The sequence below is a fragment of the Acinonyx jubatus genome, chromosome E2 (genome assembly GCF_027475565.1).
Source record: "Acinonyx jubatus isolate Ajub_Pintada_27869175 chromosome E2, VMU_Ajub_asm_v1.0, whole genome shotgun sequence".
NCBI lineage: Eukaryota > Metazoa > Chordata > Mammalia > Carnivora > Felidae > Acinonyx > Acinonyx jubatus.
Window position 1 is genome coordinate 5,341,367 of NC_069396.1, and position 20,355 is coordinate 5,361,721.

At 43.3% G+C, this 20,355-nt stretch overlaps 1 protein-coding gene and 1 long non-coding RNA gene across 4 annotated transcripts in view; one reads left to right on the plus strand and one right to left on the minus strand.

Moving 5' to 3' along the window:
- CDH13 (cadherin 13) overlaps nt 1-20,355 on the minus strand; it is a 1,023,179-nt gene that overhangs the window by 389,381 nt on the left and 613,443 nt on the right. The gene's annotated exons all lie outside the window — the stretch shown is intronic.
- LOC128313264 (uncharacterized) lies at nt 9,591-19,755 on the plus strand. 3 transcript variants are annotated; one of them, XR_008293715.1, is made up of 3 exons: nt 9,591-10,262; nt 15,056-15,269; nt 17,239-19,755. It is a non-coding gene; the product is annotated as an uncharacterized LOC128313264 (long non-coding RNA). The 3 variants fall into 3 exon arrangements; XR_008293717.1 differs by having other exon boundaries at nt 19,132-19,755; XR_008293716.1 differs by lacking the exon at nt 9,591-10,262 and adding an exon at nt 14,373-14,702.

A 20,355-nucleotide genomic window follows, 5' to 3' on the forward strand; every position in this document is an offset into this window, starting at 1 on the left:
TCTCTGCCCTTCCCCCTCTGGTGCTCTGTCTCCTTCTGTCTCAAAAATAAAGAAACATTAAAAAATTTTTAAAAATAAAATAAAACACTATAGATTGGGGAATGTTACACTATTAGCCTAGCTACAACATGCTCCCTTCTAGAACGTCAGATTTTCTGAAAAGAAAAGAAGGAAATTTTTCCTCTTATAAATGTGCCTCTCAAATGATCAGGGTGAATAGAGTGGGAAGGGAACATGGTATGCAAATCACCCATAATCTGTTTAAAGCAAAACCACTTTATCCAAGAGTAGAGACATGAGGGTCCTGTGTGAACATGAGCCAATTCTCCCACCTCAAGGGCGTGGTAGATGGGCTCTAGGTTTCCATAGAAATAGAAAAGCCCACAGAGATTTTTGTGTAAGGATGCTATTGTGAGTTTATTTATAATAGATGATCTCTCGAGGTTGAGAATGTTGGAAGATTACAAAAAAATTTTTTTTAACATTTATTTATTTTCAAGAGACAGAATGGATGGAATGCCATATCTTTTTTTTTTTTCCTTAGGTTATAGATCTAAAGTCATTTTGTTAAATAGGTATTAAAATGTGTTTTACAAAACACGATATTCTCCAAAAATCAAGGTTGATATATAAACATTTAAAGGATAGCCTAAGCAAGCCAGGGAGGGGCTGACAGAGAGGGAGACCCAGAATCCCAAGCAGGCTCCAGGCTCCAAACTGTCAGCACAGAGCCCGACATAGGGCTCGAACCACGAACCATGAGATCATGACCTGAACTGAAGTCAGACACTTAAGTGGCTGAGACACCCAGCTGCCCCTGTCATAGGAGAGAAGAAGGTAAAATGAATTCCTAAGTTGTGTGGTTAGTATGAAACTCAGACTGCCCTTATGTTTTGCATCTGACTTCTTACATAGTTAATTAATAGAATATCATATTCATTTATTATAGGCTCCTCTCATAGAGACTTCTGCTTTCTGTGTGGGGGGGGGGGGGCGGGGGGGATATACTCATGGCCCAGTCAGATCACAGACAACTGGAAGGCAAGAACACTGTTTTCTAGGTATTCCTTCTATCCGTAAGTGCCTTGAATAAAGAAAGCAATGATGGATATTTTTACCAAGTTTCTGTTTCCAATTCTCCCACCCTCCCCACCTACCAGCATGTCACAAAGATCAAACGAGACGTCCCCATTGAAGACATCCTCAGTGATCACTGAAATTACAACCAGACTTTGAATCAGAAAGCCTGTCTTCCGATTTGGGCATATGCTACCTTAGAGCATCCGTGGCCGGTGGGATGACTCCCTGGAACCTGTGCATATGCTAACTTACATGGCAAAGAAGAATTAACGTTGCTGATCAGCTGACCTTAAAACAGTGAGATCAGCCTGGATTATCAGGGTGGGCCCAATATGATCACAAGCGTCCTTAAGAGAGCAGGAGAGGAAAGGTCTGCAAGGAACGTGAGCAGTCTCTAGATGCTAGAAAAGACAAAGTGTCCTCCTGCACAGACTTCAGAAGTGAAGGGTGGCCCACTGGCACATTGGTTTTAGCTCCGTGATGTCCGGGTTGTACTCTGACCTATGGAAGCATGTGATAACAAATTTGCGTTTGTTCGGAGTCGCACATTTGTGGTAATTTGCTGCAGCTACTGTGGTCCCTAATGTATGGGTCAGACCGTAACATTTTTAGAATGAAGGCAGGTGTTACTATTAACTATTAAGCCCAAACAGGTGCACACCAAGCCTGCCCTAGGCGAAGAGGGTAACATGACAATTCGTGTAATTAAGTAATTTCAACTTCCCAGGTCAGTTTGCGCACGTAACAAATGGTGTTCAGGATATCATTCTCCATTTTGTTTTTGTTTTGAGTAAAAAGATAAAGGACTGTGTCTAGCACAGTTACTGGCACGTAGGACATTTTGAACAAGGTTTGTTAGATCAGGGGAGAGTTTGGTGACCTTGGCCTTCATTTGCTCCCAACAGACCTTTACTGAGACTTTTGAGAAGGTGGACGAAGTACCTCGATTTAATCCTTGTCAGGCATTACTCCCTTCAAACTTCTTTCCTATCTCACTATTCCAGATTTCTCTTTGACACCAATTACTTGCATTTCAAGTTAGTTTTCTTGGCTTTATTCACTTATCTAAGTTGAATCTCATTATGGGCTAGCTCCTGGAGAGTTCCCAGGGAAAAGATATTTTTAGCCTTTTGTTAACATTCCCCTGCCTTCACTTCCACGGCTCTGTGTGGCATCTCCCCCTTGACGGACTGGATGTGGTGTTTATAGCTCCCTCTAAAAGTGATCAAAGGGGAGATTCAAGTTTCCGACTCGCTAGATTATTAATTAAGGATCTTGATACTGTTATCAAATGTTCTTTGAAAAGCTTGTTCCTCTTGGACTGTAGTATTTCCTTTGTTGATCCGAAATTGTACTTTTAAAGTGTGTTTTCCACCAAACATAATGAGAGCATATTTTTTTTTCTTATGTATGCATGCTCACAACCATGCCGGACTTCGAGGGCATTTTTCTATTTAATTTTTGAACTAATTTTAATTATGTGTAAGAAATCTATGCAGATATTCAAAATAATTTTATTTAAGCAGCTTGGGTAAAGTCCTAGTGAATATCCTCTACCCCAAGAGGGGACACAGGCTGAAAATTTTAATTGGTTCAAGTAGAATTTATATAAATCATGGATATTGGAATTGTACCAGATCAATTAAGGATACATACAAGGGTTAAGGGGATTTTTGCACAAAGATGAGAAATATAATACTTTCCAAAACAAAGCTGTAGGAGAAAATTACTGAGGATTTTATTTTCACTTGTTCTCCGTCTCCAAAAGCAAAATTCAGAGAAAGAGAATGGAAAGAATGCAGTATCTTTTTTTTTTTTTTAGTTGATAGATCTAAAGTCATTTTGTTAAATAAGTATTAAAATGTGTTTTATAAAACAGATATTCTCCAAAAATCAAGGTTGATATATAAACATTTAAAGTATAGCCTGATAAATTCCAGGTGGATTAAAGTATTAGGAGAAAAAAACCCCATTGAATATTTATGTGACAGAGTGGGGAAGGCCTTTCTAAACTGGTATTAAAGATATAAGTTAAGTGAATTATTGAGAGATTAAAAAACTCAAAAGCAAGTTTTTGTATGACTAAAATATCATAAATAAAATAAATAGAAAACTGGGAAAAGTGGTTGTGTCATATAAAACAGATGTTTACCATCTTGAATATATAAAAAGCTGGTTAAAAATCAATAAGGACAAAACAACAATTAACAAAATCAGAAAACAAAACAGCAACAAGCATTATAAAATTAAATGAGGTAACTTTTTGCTTCCAACATTGCCAAAATAATTAGGAAAACCTAATAGTCAGTGTTTCTCAAACATAAGGAAACAAATACTCATGCATTACTGATAACACTAAAACATCTTTCTGGAATGCAATTTGTCAATATGCATCCCAAGCCTTGAAAACATGTGATGTTGCTTATAGAGATTTAGCCTGGGGGATATCTGTGTATCTCAGGGACGAGCAGGTGGGGTGGGGGGTGTTTGATAACATGTATATTCATTTCAATATTGCTTACAAATAGGAAAAATTACATGGGGCGCCTGGGTGGCTCGACACAAAGTAGAACACGACATTGCAGAAACACTTTAGGGAATGAGAAAATATGTTAATGGTATGGTGTTCATAGTATGAAGTAAACGTTTGACTGCAAAATAGTACGTGAAGTATAATGTCTTTTTCGAAGAAGAGGCAAAGACATTACACAATTAAGATTACACTGGAAGATTAGCAGTGATATTTTTTTTTTATTCTGCTTCTCTACACTCTTCTAGATCTTCTATAATGGGCATGTGTTAATTTCAGAGTTAAAATGCATCTATGAAGTTTCTATTAAAATTGACTGCAGATTGGCTACGGTCTATCACAAGTGGGGAGTCACGGGAGTATGTTAAACTTCAGGACATCTGGCACCTCTCAGTGTTGGTGATTAATGGGAAGCACGTGAGCGTTAAGTATGACAGAGGATCATCGGTATTGCAGCACAGCCAGTGGCTGGCTTTTCCCCTCTCCCAGGCCTCTGAGTTTTGGATTAAAAAAAGAGTCTCAATGCACTTGACAGAATTCCACAGTAGGGAACTTGGACTCTTCAAATTTCGTTCCCTTTTTTTTTTTTATGTTTATTTATTTTGAGGGAGAGAGTGGGGTAGGGGCACAGAAAGAGGGAGAGAGAGAATCCCAAGCAGGCTCTGTCAGCACACAGCCCGACACAGGGCTCTACCCCTCGAACTGTGAGATCATGACTTGAGCCCACATCAGGAGTCGGATGGTGGCGCCTGGGTGGCTTAGTCGGTTGAGTGTCCAACTTTAGCTCAGGTCATGATCTCCCGGTTTGTGGGTTCGAGCCGGTGTTGGACTCTGTGCTGACAGCTTGGGGAGCCTGCTTTGGATTCTGTGTCTCCCTCTCTATCTGCCCCTCCCTCCCTCCCTCCCTCTCTCTCTCTTACAAAAATAAATAAACATTAAAAAATTAAAAATGAAAAGAGTCGGATTCTCAACTGACAGTCACCCAGGTGCCCCTGTTTTCTGAGCCCTCAATGTTATCAGCGTCTGCTTTTTCTCTGAAGCTTCACTTTTAATCTTGCTAATCAAGTCTCAGAACCAGGAAAGAGCTCAGGTTCTAAGCACGTACTTCAGATTTAGAGTCCTCATCTTTAAGAGGGGAGAGGGGCACCTATCTCACAGAGTTTATGTGAGGTAAAATACATGATGTTTGTAAAGCACTCAACAAAATACCTGACACATAAAAAATGCTAAATAAATAGAAGCTTCCAGTTATCCTTAAAGGTTTTTGTTTTGTTTTGTTTTGTTTGTTTTTTGTTTTGTTTTTTTTTGTGAAACAAACAGAAAATTCTCTGTAACATTAAGTTTCTGATTAGGGTTCATGGTCTCGGGCATCTAAGGAAAAAGCTGACTTTAGGAAGCTGAAGCTCATGTTTTTAATGTTTAGAAAACTTTTTTTAAGTTTATTTATTTTTGAGAGAGAGAAACCAAGCAGGGGAGGGGCAGAGAAAGAGGGAGAGACAGAAAATCCCAAGCAGGCCCCACACTGTTAGCACAGAGCCTGACTCGGGGCTTGATCTCACAAACTGGGAGATAATGACCCAGATCATGACCCAGATCATGACCTGAGCCTAAACCAAGAGTCAGGCACTCAACGGACAGAGCCACTCAGGCACCCCTTATTTTTTTAATGTTTATTTATTTTTGAGCGAGCACAAGTTGGGACATTTGGCTCTCACCAAATGTCCAACTCCTCATCCCTGCTACACTGGTCCTGCTGTCTGGGCTTTGGGCCACCCATGCCCTTGGTCTACTTAGCACTGTGGGTCTGCCTCTAATCCTGCTCTGGTTCCTGCTTTGGAACAAAGCACAGAACTCTGTGCCCCTCCACTTGTGCCTTTACCAGCGGGGGCAATGCTTTGTTTTTGAAATTGAAGAAAAAAATATATGTTTTAGTTTGTTTTTCGAGAGACATAGGGGAGGGGCAGAGGGGGAGACAGAATCCAAAGCAGGCTCCAGGTCCTGAGCTGTCAGCACGGAACCTGACGCAGGGCTCGAACCTACGAACACGCGCCCCTGAATTTTATAAACCAATTTGACAATAAATTTCATATGTAATAAACAAATAAATAAATAAATACAAATAAAAATAAAATTAAAAAAAAATTTTATTCTCCTGAAGGTGGAAGAAATAGCACAGAGAGGTACCATGCACTCTTTGGCCAATGTCCCCCAATAGTTACCTCTTACAAACCACAGTCATGCAAGCAGAACAATGGCCTCAATACAGTCCTGGATCCTAGATTTGCTCAGTTTTATTTCTACTTGTATGTGTGTGTACATGCACACATACCTGTGTACTTAGTTCTCCACTTACATGCACCACCACAATCAAGAGACACAAGAGTTGCACTTCTAGAAGTGTCTTTTGTGTGGAAGAACAATGCCATATATATATATATATATATATATATATATATATATATATACGTGTATATATACATGAAGGAATTGCAAACAGGGCCTTGGAGAGGTATATGCACACCCATGATCACTGCAGCCATTATCATAACAGCCAAAAGGCAGAAGCAACCCATGTGTCCATCAGTGGATGAATGGATAAGCGAAATGTGCTACAAAGATATACATGATGGCATGTTATATAGCCTTAAAAAGAAAAGGACTCTGGCCACATGCCCCACATGCTACGGCCTGAACCAGGAAGACATTACGCTGAAACAGGCCAGTCGCAAAATGACAGCTACTCCGTGATTCCTCCTATAGGAAATATCTACAGTAGTCAGATTCATAGACACAGACAATGGTGGCTATGGGGGGGGGGGGGAGGGGAGAGGGAAAAGGGAGCTGTTATTTAATTGGCATAGAGTTTCAGCTTTGCAAGGAGAAAAAGTTCCGGAGATTTGTTTCACAACAATGTGAATATCATTATCATCACTGAACTGTACGCTTAGAAGTGGTTAAGATGGAAATTTTTCATAATGTGCTGTTTTATCACAGTAAAAAAGAAAACTAATTTGCATGGGAATCACCTGGCAACTTGAGTAAGGCAGAGTCCCAAGGTCCGACCCCAGGGATTCTGTAGGTGCTCAGCAGCCTTAAGACATGGCGCGTAAGACATGTAGGGTAATGAACTACACAAATAATCAGGACCGGCTGACTTCCCCCAGTGCCAGCGCGTCGCCGAGTCACCCCCCTTGCCCGTCCACATTGTTTCCTTAAGCATTCACTGTCTCTGCAACAGAGGGATCGACATTAGCTCCTACGTGAGTGGCGGTGCAGCTACTGAGTTGAAGAAGCATGGGGCTCACCAGCTGATGCCCAGTCCTCTCCGCCCCATCCAGTCCATCTGCTGGCCCTGTGAGCCGTACCTCGTCCACCCTGTGTCCGGCCATCTCTCACCAGCTGTTGGTGGCTGGGGCCACCGCAGGGCTAAGTCCCCCTCGCCGCAGTATCGCGAGCATCTCTTAATTGCATTCTCTGCTCCTATGCTACCTTACCGTCACTATTCGCCACACAGCGTTCCTGGTGACCTTTGAAAAAGCAGATGGGATGGTGTGCCTGGGTGGCTCAGTCGATTAAGCATCTGGCTTCGGCTCAGGTCACGATCTCGTGGTTTGTGAGTTTGAGCCCCGCATCGGGCTCTGTGCTGACAGCTCAGAGCCTGGAGCCTGCTTCGGGTTCTGTGTCTCCCTCTCTGCTCCTCCCCCACTCACACTCTGTCTCTCTCTCTCAAGAATAAATAAACATTAAAAAATCCAAAAAAACCAGATGGGACCTTTCACCGTTCTGCTCCCCAATCAGCCCACGTGACTTGTGTCCTAAGTCCTCCCTGCAGCCCACACAGCCCTGACATGGACCGTGGAGTATCCTTGGCCCCATCTGCCATCATTCTCCCAGAATCCTTCCATCCTGGCCACATGCTCCTTGGTGTTTCTCAAGCCAGCTAACTTAATTTCCATTCCACGGTCCTTGAAGACACTGTTCCCTCACCTAGAACACACTTTCCAAGGAGTTTTTGTGGCCTGCCCCTCATTCCATTTATGTCTTTCCTCAAAACAGAGGCCTCCCTTAACTCTTTGATCAAGTACAGTCGCTCTTCAATCAATGCTCATCCCAATCCCTACGTTGTTTCCCCGGCTCTTGCTGTCACAGGCCTATGATGCAGATACTTCTTCAACAGTTGCCAGAATGACAGCTCATGGAAGACACAGAAAATGTAAGACACATGGAATGTAAGCTCACGAGGACAGGGAGATTTGCCTGCCTGGTCCCCACAGCACAGTGAAACACTGTCTTTCATAGAGCAGGTTTTCAATAAATGTAACAAATGAACAATGGATGAGCTAAGGGCTTTGAGTTTATAAGGAAGTCTCTTTTTCTCTAGAGGACAGATCAATAGACAAGAAAGAGGTGACACTTGTCATTTGAGAATTCCCTGAGGGTGAGCCCAGCTAAGAGGCAATGTATTGAGAAGTCAACCGTAGCATTTTCTGCCTATTCCAGAGGAAGAAGCCACGATCAGCAAAGTTGCCATAACTCTCTAAAGTGGGCAAACATATTTTACATGGGATTATTCGTTGTTTGGTGATGACTGATAGAAAATGATTTGGTTCTGATACACATATTACTAATAAGCATATTTAAATGAAAGAAAATAAAGCAAGTAGAACTTGATACGAATTCTAGCTCACCAAAGTGAGCCCATCTGTCCCTGCCTTCATAAGTGAGGCAGTGCAAGCTACAAGAATGGACTTATATTTCTCACAAAAATCCCTCTTTACCATTCTTATGCCCCGAGGTCAGCATCTCTTCTCGGATTTTTTTACTTGTGCACAAAAATGCCTCACACAGCCAGACATGACCGTGTCACGATCAGATACATTCTGTTAGATTCTTCTGGATTTCTCCTCTGACTGCTCCATTTTTTTCTCTCCGTTTGACCAGATGCCCCCAGCGTGGTACACAGGTTCTGTGCTTCAGAGTACGGACAGCCCACATGACAACTAGCCTGCGTCGGGCTCCATTCCGGACCATCCAGACTCCCCCGGTTCAGTGCCACCAGCTTCCTCCAGTATCCTGGCCAGCCCAGAATGAAGATGCCAGTGTCACTCGTCACTTTGCTCACGACGTTCCTTTCTGCATGTTTCTGGGTCAACTGGAGAGGACCTGGGATTACAGATCTACCCACCCACCCAGACCGTGCAGCAAATGGCCCAGAAAGCATGTCCGCGCTGTGTATGGGGCACAAGCTAAGGAACCCGAATTCATCTGACAGTGCCCTTCTCTGATAAGTTTTGTTAGGCTGGACCTCACGAAGCTGAAAATTTGGTAAGCTCAAAGAGAATCAAATGTTAGTAATTCCAGCTCAAATCCAGCCTGCTGTCTGTTTCTGTAAATGAAATATCAGAACAGGGCCACCCTCACTCACTGACCTGTTGTCTGAGGCTGCTTTTTCACTAGAATAGACCAGCAGAATCGAGTAGCTGCAAACAGTCTCCATGGCTCACAAAACCGAAAGTATTGATTATCTGGCCCTTGAGAGAAAAACTTTTTTGTATGCCTATTTTAGAACATTTGGCGCAAAAGGAAGAACCCGGAAAATACCCAGGGAGAAATGAAAGTTTTGATGTAGATTACAGACCCATCTGGACAGCTTGAAGTCTCTAGCTAAACTCTCTCTCTTGTGGTCATGAATTCATTCAACAAATACATTCTATGCCCCATCATGCTTTGGTTTTGCACAAGATCCTTGATTTATAATAGTTAAAAACTACCGCCATTGGATTTTTAAGGCTCATTTATAGCCACCATTTAGTTGGATTAAATAAGCATCATATAAATAATAATAATTACTATTTTTAATTTTTTAAGGTTTATTTATTTTTGAGAGCGTGAGTGGGAGAGGGGCAGAGAGAGAGGGAGACACAGAATCCGAGGCAGGCTCCTGGCTCCAACCTGTCAGCACAGAGTACGACATGGGTCTGGAACTCACTGACTGTGACATCATGACCTGAGCCGAAGTCAGACACTTAACTGACTGAGCTTCCCAGGTGCCCCAGCAGCCTATAATTCATTATTAAGCAAGGAATGACATAGTAAGGAGATTGCATATAGACTGTGGGTGGGGCCTGTCGTGAGAAGGCCTCTCTGATGGAGGCCGACAGAATAGGAAGCAAAGTGGCCACAGAAAACCTGCCCAGAAGCCAGAGGGAGGGAAGGAATGAGAGAAGGGGGGGTAGTGAAGAGATGGCAGGACCAGGTCAGAGGGGCTTGCAGACATGGTTTAACCTTTTGGCCTCTTTTCTGAGGGCAGCTTAACACGACTGAAACTCTCTCATGGAGCCACTTGGGAAAACAGTTTGGAAGTTCCTCAAAGACTTAAGTATAGAGTTACCATATGACCCAGTAAGGCCACTCCTACTCATACACCCAAGAGAAATGAAACAGAGGTCCACAAAAACGGGCCTGTTACAGTAGCATTATTTGTATGAGCCCAAAGCGGGACACAACCCACATGCCCATCAACAGTGACTGGACACACACAATGGGATATTATTCAACCAAAATAAGGAAGGAAGCCTGGGCACCCCGCCACAACATGGATGAACCTTGAACACACGCTAAGTGAAAAAAGCCAGACACAAAAGGCTGCATGGTATGTGATTCCATTTATGTGAAATGTTCAACATAGGCAAATCCATAGAGGCAGAAAGTAGACTGGAAGATAGGCAACCCTAGTTGCCTAGGGTTGGGGACGGTGAAGAGAATAGAGGATGACAGCTAATGGGAAGAAGGTTTCTTTCGAGGAGACGAACATGTTCTAGAATTGATAGTGGTGATGGTTGTACAACTCTGAATACACTAAAAACCATCAAATTATATACTTTGCTTATTTAACATTTATTTATTTATTTTGAGAGAGAGAACATGACTAGGGGAGAGGGGCAGAGAGAGAGAGGGACAGAGGGAATCCCAAGCAGGCTCTGCATGGTCAGCACGGAGCCCGACATGGGGCTCGATCTCAGGACCCATGAGATCATGACCTGAGCCAAAATCAAGAGGCGGACACTCAACCAACGGAAGCCACCCAGGTCCCCCTGAATTGTATACTTTATTTATTTATTTATTTATTTATTTATTTATTTATTATATTAAATTAAATATAATTTGTTGTCAGATTGGTTTCTATACAACACCCAGTGCTCATCCCAACAGGTGCCCTCCTCTATGCCCATCGCCCACTTTCCCCTCCCTCCCACCCCCCATCAACCCTCAGTTTGTTCTCAGTATTTAAAGTCTCTTATGGTTTGCCTCCCTCCCTCTCTGGAACTTTTTTTTCCCCCATCCCCTCCCCCATGGTTCTCTGTTAAGTTTCTAAGGACCCACAAATGAGTGAAAACATATGGTGTCTGCCTTTCTCTGCTTGACTTATTTCACTTAGCATAATACCTTCCAGTTCCATCCACGTTGCTATAAATGGCCAGCTTTCATTCTTTCTCATGGCCAAGTAGTATTCCATTGTATAGATAAACCACATCTTCTTTATCCATTCGTCAGTTGATGGATATTTAGGCTCTATCCATAAAACTTGGCTATTGTTGAAAGTGCTGCTATAAACATCGGGGTACATGTGCCCCTATGCATCAGAACTCCTGTATCCCTTGGGTAAATTCCTAGGAGTGCTATTGCTGGGTCATAGGGTGGATCTATTTTTAATTTTTTGAGGACCCTCCACACTGTTTTCCAGAGTGGCTGCACCAGTTTGCATTCCCACCAACAGAGCAAGAGGGTTCCTGTTTCTCCACATCCTTGCCAGGGTTCCTGTTTCTCCACATCCTCGCCAGCAATCCGTAGTCTCCTGATTTGCTCATTTAAGCCACTCTGACCGGCGTGAGGTGCTATCTCAGTGTGGTTTTGACTTGTATTTCCCTGATGAGGAGCGACGTTGAGCATCTTTTCATGTGTCTGTTGGCCATCTGGACGTCTTCTTTAGAAAAGTGTCTATTCATGTCTTCTGCCCATTTCTTCACTGGATTATTTATTTTTCGGGTGTGGAGTTTGGTGAGGTCTTTATAGATTTTGGATACTAGCCCTTTGTCTGATATGTCATTTGCAAATATCTTTTCCCATTCCATCGGTTGCCTTTTAGTTTGGTCGATTGTTTCCTTTCCTGTGCAGAAGCTTTTTATCTTGATGAGGTCCCAATAGTTCACTTTTGCTTTTAATTCCCTTGCCTTTGGAGATGTGTCAAGTAAGAAATTGCGTTTGTATACTTTAAATGAGTGATTTGTGTGATGTTAGGACTTTATTAAATTCACATTTGTAAAGTGGAACACAGGGGGCCAGAAGGTGAGCTGCAATTCAACATAGACCATGACGGAAACTGGAACAGAGAAACTTATTACCCACCAGTAATAAGGCACACCCTGAAGGGCCGCATAGGGGGATCAGGACAGAGTGTATGGAGAGTGTGATAGGACCTGGGGTACGTTCCTTTATTAGGTCTGTGGGTGCAGTGCTTTGGGGATCCTGGGCTAAAGCCAGGTTGGTCCACTCAAACCAGAAGAGCAGAGTTTTGGGAACTTCACAATGTTCTTATCCAAGAGCTGTTCCAGGGGAAGACCCTGGGAAGCAGAGGGACTATTGGTCACCAGCGCTATTGGGAAGCCACAGCAGGAACTGACCTTTGCATGTGGCCCTGTGGGCTGTTCCCTAGGACCTAAGCGTGTGTGAGGGGTTGGGTGGGCTGAGGGACTGCCACAGGCTGCTAGGCTAAGAGAAATGGGCATCAAGGCAGCGACACCAGTCGTTGAGCTAAACTCTCAGCATATAGTATATGATTTACATCCCAGTAAAGCAACTAAAAATGAAACCTCTTTATGGGTTAGGAGGTAGGAGATGGCGTGTGGTGTGAGGGAATAACTCCAATGTGAATTTTAAAAAGATCATTCTGGAAAACATGTGGAAGACGGACTGAAAAGGAGTAAGAGGGCAACAGACAGCGTAGTTGAGAATCTACTGAAGGGGTCCAGGAGAAAGATGATGGGGTGATTTCCTCTACGGAATAATGGCGAGAAACACTGGCGTTTATCCGGAACACTTAGAGAATGGTATGTTCCACTTAATTCTGAGCTTTGGAACCAGAGGTTGAGAGTAGGAGATTTCGGTTTTAATCCTGGATCTGTCACGGCTGTAGCTGGTGTGGGACCCTCAGCTAACCATCGCCCCCATTCTCTCGATTACAAAATATCAATAGCAACACGTGACCAACCTCCTTCATGGGGACAAATGAGATAAACGGATAGACAATATCTTCCAGCGCAGAGCAGTACATTCTGCATGGATGCCAGGTTTCCGAGAATTGAAACTCAAGGGTAAACACTCAATGCCAACTAAATTAAACAAAGTGTAATCCTTCTCTGAAAATTCAGAAAGCAGTTCTAAACTCCCGAGGGCCTAGGAATCATTGTTATGAATATCAGTGATTAATTATAACCTGTAGGTACTAAGTAAGTAGGAGACGGTCCTGACATTATAATGACTGTAGCATCACAGGCTGGATGAAGTTTCTAAAAATGAATACATTAGTAAAAGAAAATCTAGATATTGCGTCCTCCGGCAGATTTTTGACACCCCCGTGGTTGATTCCCCCTCGGGTGCCCGCTTCTCACTGCAGAGACCCCCTAGGGAACCCTGGGGCACTGCTTACAGGTATACATTGCTGTGCACCGCCCACCCCCCAACTGTTGAGTGTAAGGACTGGTTTTATACTCCTCTCTGTCCCCTCAAAGTCTGGCGTGCACTAGGGGCTCGATATTTGGTGGTTGAAATAGATGAATGAAATGAATCAGTCCATGAACAAATGAACAATCATTGGTGCTTCCTTTTCTTGAGAAATTAGACATGACGCACCCTAAAGCTACCGAACCATTTATGCTTTCTGGTGCCTCGGTACCTATGGAAGCAAAGGCCTCCTCGCAAGATGCCCGCTGTCTGCCTCAAGCTCACTTCCATTTCCGAAGAAGGTGGCAAGGGCTTATGCCAGACCACTGAAGGGCTGCTCCTGGGAGACCCTGGCCTGGAAATGTCAAAGGCGCTAATCTCATTTCTAATCTCCATGACAGACATAATGTGTGGGTAGCCAAAGCCCTTGGTTTAGCTCCTCAGGTGCTTCTGAGCCCCCTCAATTATCCCAGGTCTCTGGGCTGACCGGGAATGGCCCCTTATTTTCCTGAGACCGGTTATTTTGTCTCTAAGTGAGTTTCCTCTCCACAACTAGCCACGTTGAATTGCCTGCTCTGATTGCCTTGCACAGCTGACCCAGAGGCCCCTAAACCAGGCTCCCACATCCTGATGACTTATGGGCTCAATCTGGCCTTGACATATGGCATGGAGTTAGTTCCTAGAATGTTTTAAAACTCGTTTGCTAACGTCTTAAAGCAGGAGTGAGTAAGCTTCTAGCTTCCCAGATTAAAAAAAAAAATGACAAAAGAAACAACAAAAGAAAGAACGAATGAACGAAAGAAAGAAAAGAGAAAAGAAAAAAAGAAAGGAAGAAAGAACTTGTAATAGCCTTGTGGCTGTCATTCCCACATGGCAATCTGCTAAAATGGCTGTTACTCTCATTTTAACGGTCCTGTATTTTCCCTTGGCCCCCACAACCCCTTATTTTCTCCCCAGACCTAAGGCCGAGTGAGCATGTCATTTCCACGCTTGCCCTTTGGTTTTTGTAAACCTGCACTCATCTGCAATGATTCCCTAAGTTGTGGGTATTTGGGTTTATAGCACCTGTGACCAGTGGGTTCCAGACCAATTTTCCTTTCCTTTCGTATTTCAGTTACCCTATACTTTGGCTTCAAGATGACGCTTGTCATCTCCTTCTCTAATACCTTGGCATTTTGCAAGAAAAAAGAGCGGTGTCTCTGTTAGCAGTCAACGCCAATTTAAATAATTCCATTGCCAATGAATGATGTGTGACATGCTTGCAAAGTGATCAATTTGCTGTGCTACTAATTAATTCTGTGAAATTACACATTGCCAAGAGCTTTCTGGCCAACTCTGTCAAATGGTGTGAGAGAAAGTCAACTTTAGAAAGGTAATTCCGGGTGACCTGACCTAAATTAGCATGTTAATAATGGGGAGTTTGCTCCGCTGGGTTCTATGCCTGTTTGTGCAACTTCAGGCCCGACCCTTTACAGACGAGTTTTCAAAACGATGAGGTAAGCCGTCCACAAGTCCCCTTAATTCCAATTTTCCTCTATATGCATTCCGCGCACCGTGTCCATGAACTCTGTGAAATGTTTCATTAACCTTCAGTTCTCATTAAAGTATTACCTGGTGGCGTCGTATGGCTTCTGTTTCCTTTAGCACATCTTTCATAACTTTGTACTTTCTAGAGACTTCAAGTTCAAACTAAGATATTGGCCTTGGGATATTTTCTCTTCTCAGACTTATTCCACAACAGTTCCTAAACCCTCGCATCGCCAAGTCAGTTCAGTGAATTCCAGCTTTCCTGTCCCAAGCCAGACACCTGCTGGGCTCCAACCGGTGGCGGGGGGCTGATTGCGTGGCTGGTGGGGGTGCGTTCCAGTTCTCATTCCTCAAACTTGATCTCTGCCCTGTGACCTACAACTGGGACTGAGGCAAGAGAAGCTCAAAGCAGGTATATTTCTTTTTTGATTTGCAGCACTGATTACCCGAAAAAAAAAATCTTTAGAATATTTGATCGGGAAAAAAGTCAGTTCTCATAGAAATAATAGCTTTTTTAGTGCTATTTGTTTAACTGAGGTGAGTAGGGAAATACTCTCGCAGGTGATAGACATTTTAAAATTATTATCTGATTTCTGTCATTTGTTCTGACCTGCTTATTTTATTCCCAAATCAGATGATTGCTTTATCCTATATGCAGCTACCATTTCCCAGCAATATCTGGGCCTCAAAACAGTTTATACTTCCTCCAAAAGGGTCTTGGACAAGAAGTCCTGTTTCTTTTTTTTTCCTTTTTAAATATTGTTTTTAAGTTTTATTATTTTGAGAGAGAGAGAGAGAGAAAGAGAGAGAGTACAAGAGTGAGCTCGAGCAGAGGGGCAGAGAGAGAGAGGGAGAGAGAGAATCCCAAGCAGGCTCCTTGCTGTTGGGACAGAGCCGAACACTGGGCTAGAACTCATGAACTGTGAGATCATGACCTGAGCCAAAATCAAGACTCAGACGTTTAACCAATGAGCCACCCGGGCGCCCCTTACATAGTCCGAAACAATCAGTGTTCAACCCAAACATGACCAGCTGTCATGTGCAGTGGGTTCACTTAAGAACCAACCAAAATCCAGTTCCCATGATACTGGGTCTCTACGGTGGGTGAACAGGACTGATCACTGCATTTACTGAGAGTTTTTGAAGGTTTGAATGAGCTGGTTTTGAATGAACATTTTGAAGAACTGCCAGCAGCGATCCCTTTGCTTCTCCCCTAAATTTTAACCTTGACCTGATTATTAACTTAGACCCTAGTCAAGCTTTCCCTGTACTTGCACTTCTTAAATCCATATGCAATTTATTTCTCTCCACCTGTCTTCTCTCCTACCTGGCATATTTCTTTGCTTCTGCTATTTCTGTCACAGCTTTGCATATATGACATGATGTTTTATGAAACTCGCTTCGTGCCTCTATCACTAGTTTTGTTTAGTAATTTAAATCTTATTCTCCTTGTTCTTAATGAAAAATATCGATGACTTCAATATTTTCCATTTCTCTTGCCAAGAAGTAAATTGTGAAGAAATGATTTACTATTCTATGACACTCCATTCATTCTGTTTTTTTTTTTAAGTTTATCTACTTTGAGACACACAGAAAGAGGGTGAGAGACCAAGAGCATGAGCTGTGGAGGGGCAGAGAGAGAGAGAGAGAGAGAGAGAGAGAATCCCAAACAGGCTCCGTGTTGTCAGCGTGGAGCCCAATGTGGGGCTCAAACTCATGAACTGTGAGATCACGACCTTCACTGAAATCAAGAGTTGGACGCTTAACTGGCTGAGCCACCCAGATGCCCCATTTCTGTTTTTTCGTGCACCCAGGAACACAAGGGCGTGCTCGCGCTAGGATAAGAGGTACGAGCCTACAGAAAATACTGCATCGACTTTCTAGCCTTGGCTTTGATGATTTCTAGGTGTCTACTTTGCAAAAGGTAAAGGTGGAATGCTACCCTTGCCAGGCAGTGAACGATGGGGAATGAAGGCAAACAGAGGGAAGGTTAAGGAGAATCCTCGACATCAAGTCTTTGAACACACAGACATGCAAAGATCTTAAAAAGAGAATGACAGTGATCATATTAGGAGATAAACATGTGCACTAAAATAAAACATATCCCTCTGAATTGTTGTCAAGTGAGAGATGACAAGAAACAAGAGAAGAGCATTACCTTGTAGGATGTCTGCCTGGAAAACTCTGATCCATCCTTCAAACCATACCTGGGTACTTCTCACTCTGTCTGCAGTCTATCTATCACTCAGACTCATATAGTTTCATATATACCTTAATGAATAACGATTGAATAATGATTTTTTTTTTGTTTTGTATCTCTTTTTGTTTCCGTGAGCCCTTCAGATGCAGAGACAAGGTCTTACCCATTTCCAATTTTTTAGCACCCAGCACAGAATCTGGAACAATCATTCGGGCTGGACCAAATATGCCCATAAGATCCCAAGCAGCGACGTTAAGAGGGAGATGTCACCACTGTCTGACCACGGAGAGAGACAATGCTTGTACCCAAGAGTACCGATGGCTGGCCCTTTGTTCCTGACAGATATTGCCGGGGTTCAGAAGGACAAGGCTAGAACTCACCAAACAAACCCCAACTCTGATTTCCATGAGGCCACATGGGGAAGAATACACTATGCAGCAGACACACGGAGCGTGAGAACTGCCTCCAAGCAGGAGGCAGGGTGCTGCACCGTGACTCCTTTCAGAACGTCTTAGAGGTCAAGTTGGAGCCACAGAAGGAAAGCAGCAACATGTGTTAAATTGAGAGAATCGGAAGGTTTCACGTGGGGTCTTTCATTCAAATCAAACCCCAAAACGTCGTGATTGTCTAAACTCCATGGGAGTCCCTAAGCATACTGATTTTTAGAAGATGAAAAATAGAGAACTGAGATTTCACAGTAGAAATGACTTTCAATCAACAGTTCAAGGTCAGACATCCTCCAAATGCTAAACCTCACCAAAAAGATACAAGAAATGGAGTGATTCGATTGATAACTTTGAGAGAGAGAGACAGACAGAGACAGAGACAGAGACAGAGAGAGGAGGTAGATTAATTTCCCCAGACAACTCACTCCCAAGGAAGCAAATAAGACCATTCTTGCTGGAAATGAACCCCCATCACTTTGTCTTTTTCAACAGCAGCTGCCTCATTAGCTTGGGTTTATCAAATAGTATGTGTGAGACACTGTGTGATCCCAACTACTGTCTCTTCAATCTCTCCGATTAGTCTCTGGGATGGACACGTGCCTTATTATCCCTAGTACAAAAGGAGAAACTGAGGCTGACTGAAGCCACCTTCAGTAATCTTTCCTGCGGCTAAATTCCAATGACCCAAATCCAAACAGAAGCAGCATAGACTATGTTGGAAGAGGCAGGACAAAGCTTGGGTTCCGGTCCCAGCCCTGTTGCTTGCTAGCCAGGTGACCTTGAGAAAATCACTGTGTCTTTTTGGGCCTCAGTTTCCTCATTTATGAGTGGGAGCATTGCTGGGGTCAACAGGATTCTCTGAAGCTCTTGGCTGGCTGTCGCTGCCATGTGTCTTGAAGGGCCTTCAGGGAAGTTGGAAGATGGCCCAATCCCAGTGACTTTGGACTTGGCCATGGAATTTGCTTTGGTCAAAAGAATTCAAGCAGATGTGATGTACGCAAAGGCTTCAGATGTGTTGACGTGGGCTGGCTCATGTCACATCTGCTTGACTTTCATTGGTCATCCACTGCTATCCAGTATGCTAGGGTTTCTCGGCTTCAGTCCTCTTGACATTTGGGATAAAGTTTTCATTGTGGGGGCGTCCTGAGCACTGTGGGATGTCTAGCAACACCCTTAGCTTCTGCACCCTTTCTCCCACTTGTGACAACAAAAAAATCTCCGGGAATTGCCCAATGATCTTTGGGGAACAAAACCACTCCTGCCTGAGAGCCCTTCTAGTATGTTCTTGGAGTTGGGCAGCCACTTGTTTAAGGAGAGAGAGGAAGCCCGTGAACCATAAGCCGACCTAGAGCCCAGTCCAGCACATATGGACCTCAGCTGACCAGCAGATATGTGGGCAAGAAACCTACGTACTTATGGTTGTAAACCACTGTGATTTTGAAGTTTGTCTTGCAGAAAACCCTCTAACATTCTAGCCATGAGGGCAACAGCAAATATGTGGTAGAATTCCATACACTGTGCCTGAGTACAGTGGTATTTTCTGCTGGTATTATGAATATTGTTAGACTCTGTTTAGATTGCCTTATGAAGTGATTTAGTGTGTGATGCATCTCACCTGTGTCTTGCAGAGTCATCCCCTGAAGCCTTCTAAGCAACCCTCACCACTCTGCTCCATGGACCACATTCCCTGGTATCTCGGACTGCATCCAACCACCCTACGTGTGCCCGCTCCCACTTCTGGAGGAGCCTCCGTGGCCAGGCTGCTCTTCTCCAGTTCTAGGGCAGCCTCGACTGTCTTTTGTGTTCCTCCCCCTTTCTCCCAGTTTAGGATGAACCAAAAATCCAGAGCTGTGACACATAGGAAATAGTTTAAAATAGATGCTCCTTGAATCTGGTCAGCATACCTATTACAGTGGCTAATTACTCAGTATCTGTATGTATGTTTTAATGTGTGAATTCCAAATACTGACTTCCCATAAGGGCAAGGACGATTTTGTATCTGTTTTGCTTTTTATGCAAAGCTAGAACCTAGCACCATTCCTGGCATGGAATCCTGGTGGACTGAACGGATGGGTGAGTAAATGAGCTGAGAGAACATTCACTCTTCATAGCAAGCACACAAATAATTTAGAGATAAACTGATGGCCACCTCAGAACCTTGTTTAAATCATGCAAGGTCCGAAAGAGTCCCCCAGAGTAAATGTCACCAGAGAATGTGGAAACACTCAGAACTCTGATAGAAGAATACATTTGGCAAGGAATAAAAGTTTTCTCAGAGCTTAATTGTTTTTGTTTTCTTAATTTAGTCCAGAGTTTGCAACATATTTGTTGATTCTTTCATTTTCCCTCAAAGAAATTCTTTCATAGAGCATAAATTGATGATGAAGTAAGTGCCTATAGGTCGTATCTCTATTACTAAGCCAGACAACATCTCTCGCTACTCAGTCATTGAGGGGAAGGAAGCAGTGATATCAATGGAAATGATCACTGTACACACAGAATGGGTGCAGGTGAAGTTCAAAGACGGACACTTTCAGCTCCAAGGTTCTACACTATTGTTCGGGGTTTGCTTCTTTGCCCCGTGCACAACCTAGCTATGACATCAGAGTTTAGTGTCATCAACTCAGTAAATTCCACAGGTACATAGTTCTCAGCAGTGTGAACCTCCCCCTTGCCATGGGACCTAAGTGTCTGCCTTGGATTCAGTAGAAATGCTGGTAAAGGGCCATCTTATTTTACTTGGGTTTCCGTGTACGACAAAGGAGGAGCAATGATAGCAATTATAAATACCATACACGGAAACCCTATTGTTGGGATGGACACAGCTCTACATTCCCTAACTCTGTCACCCT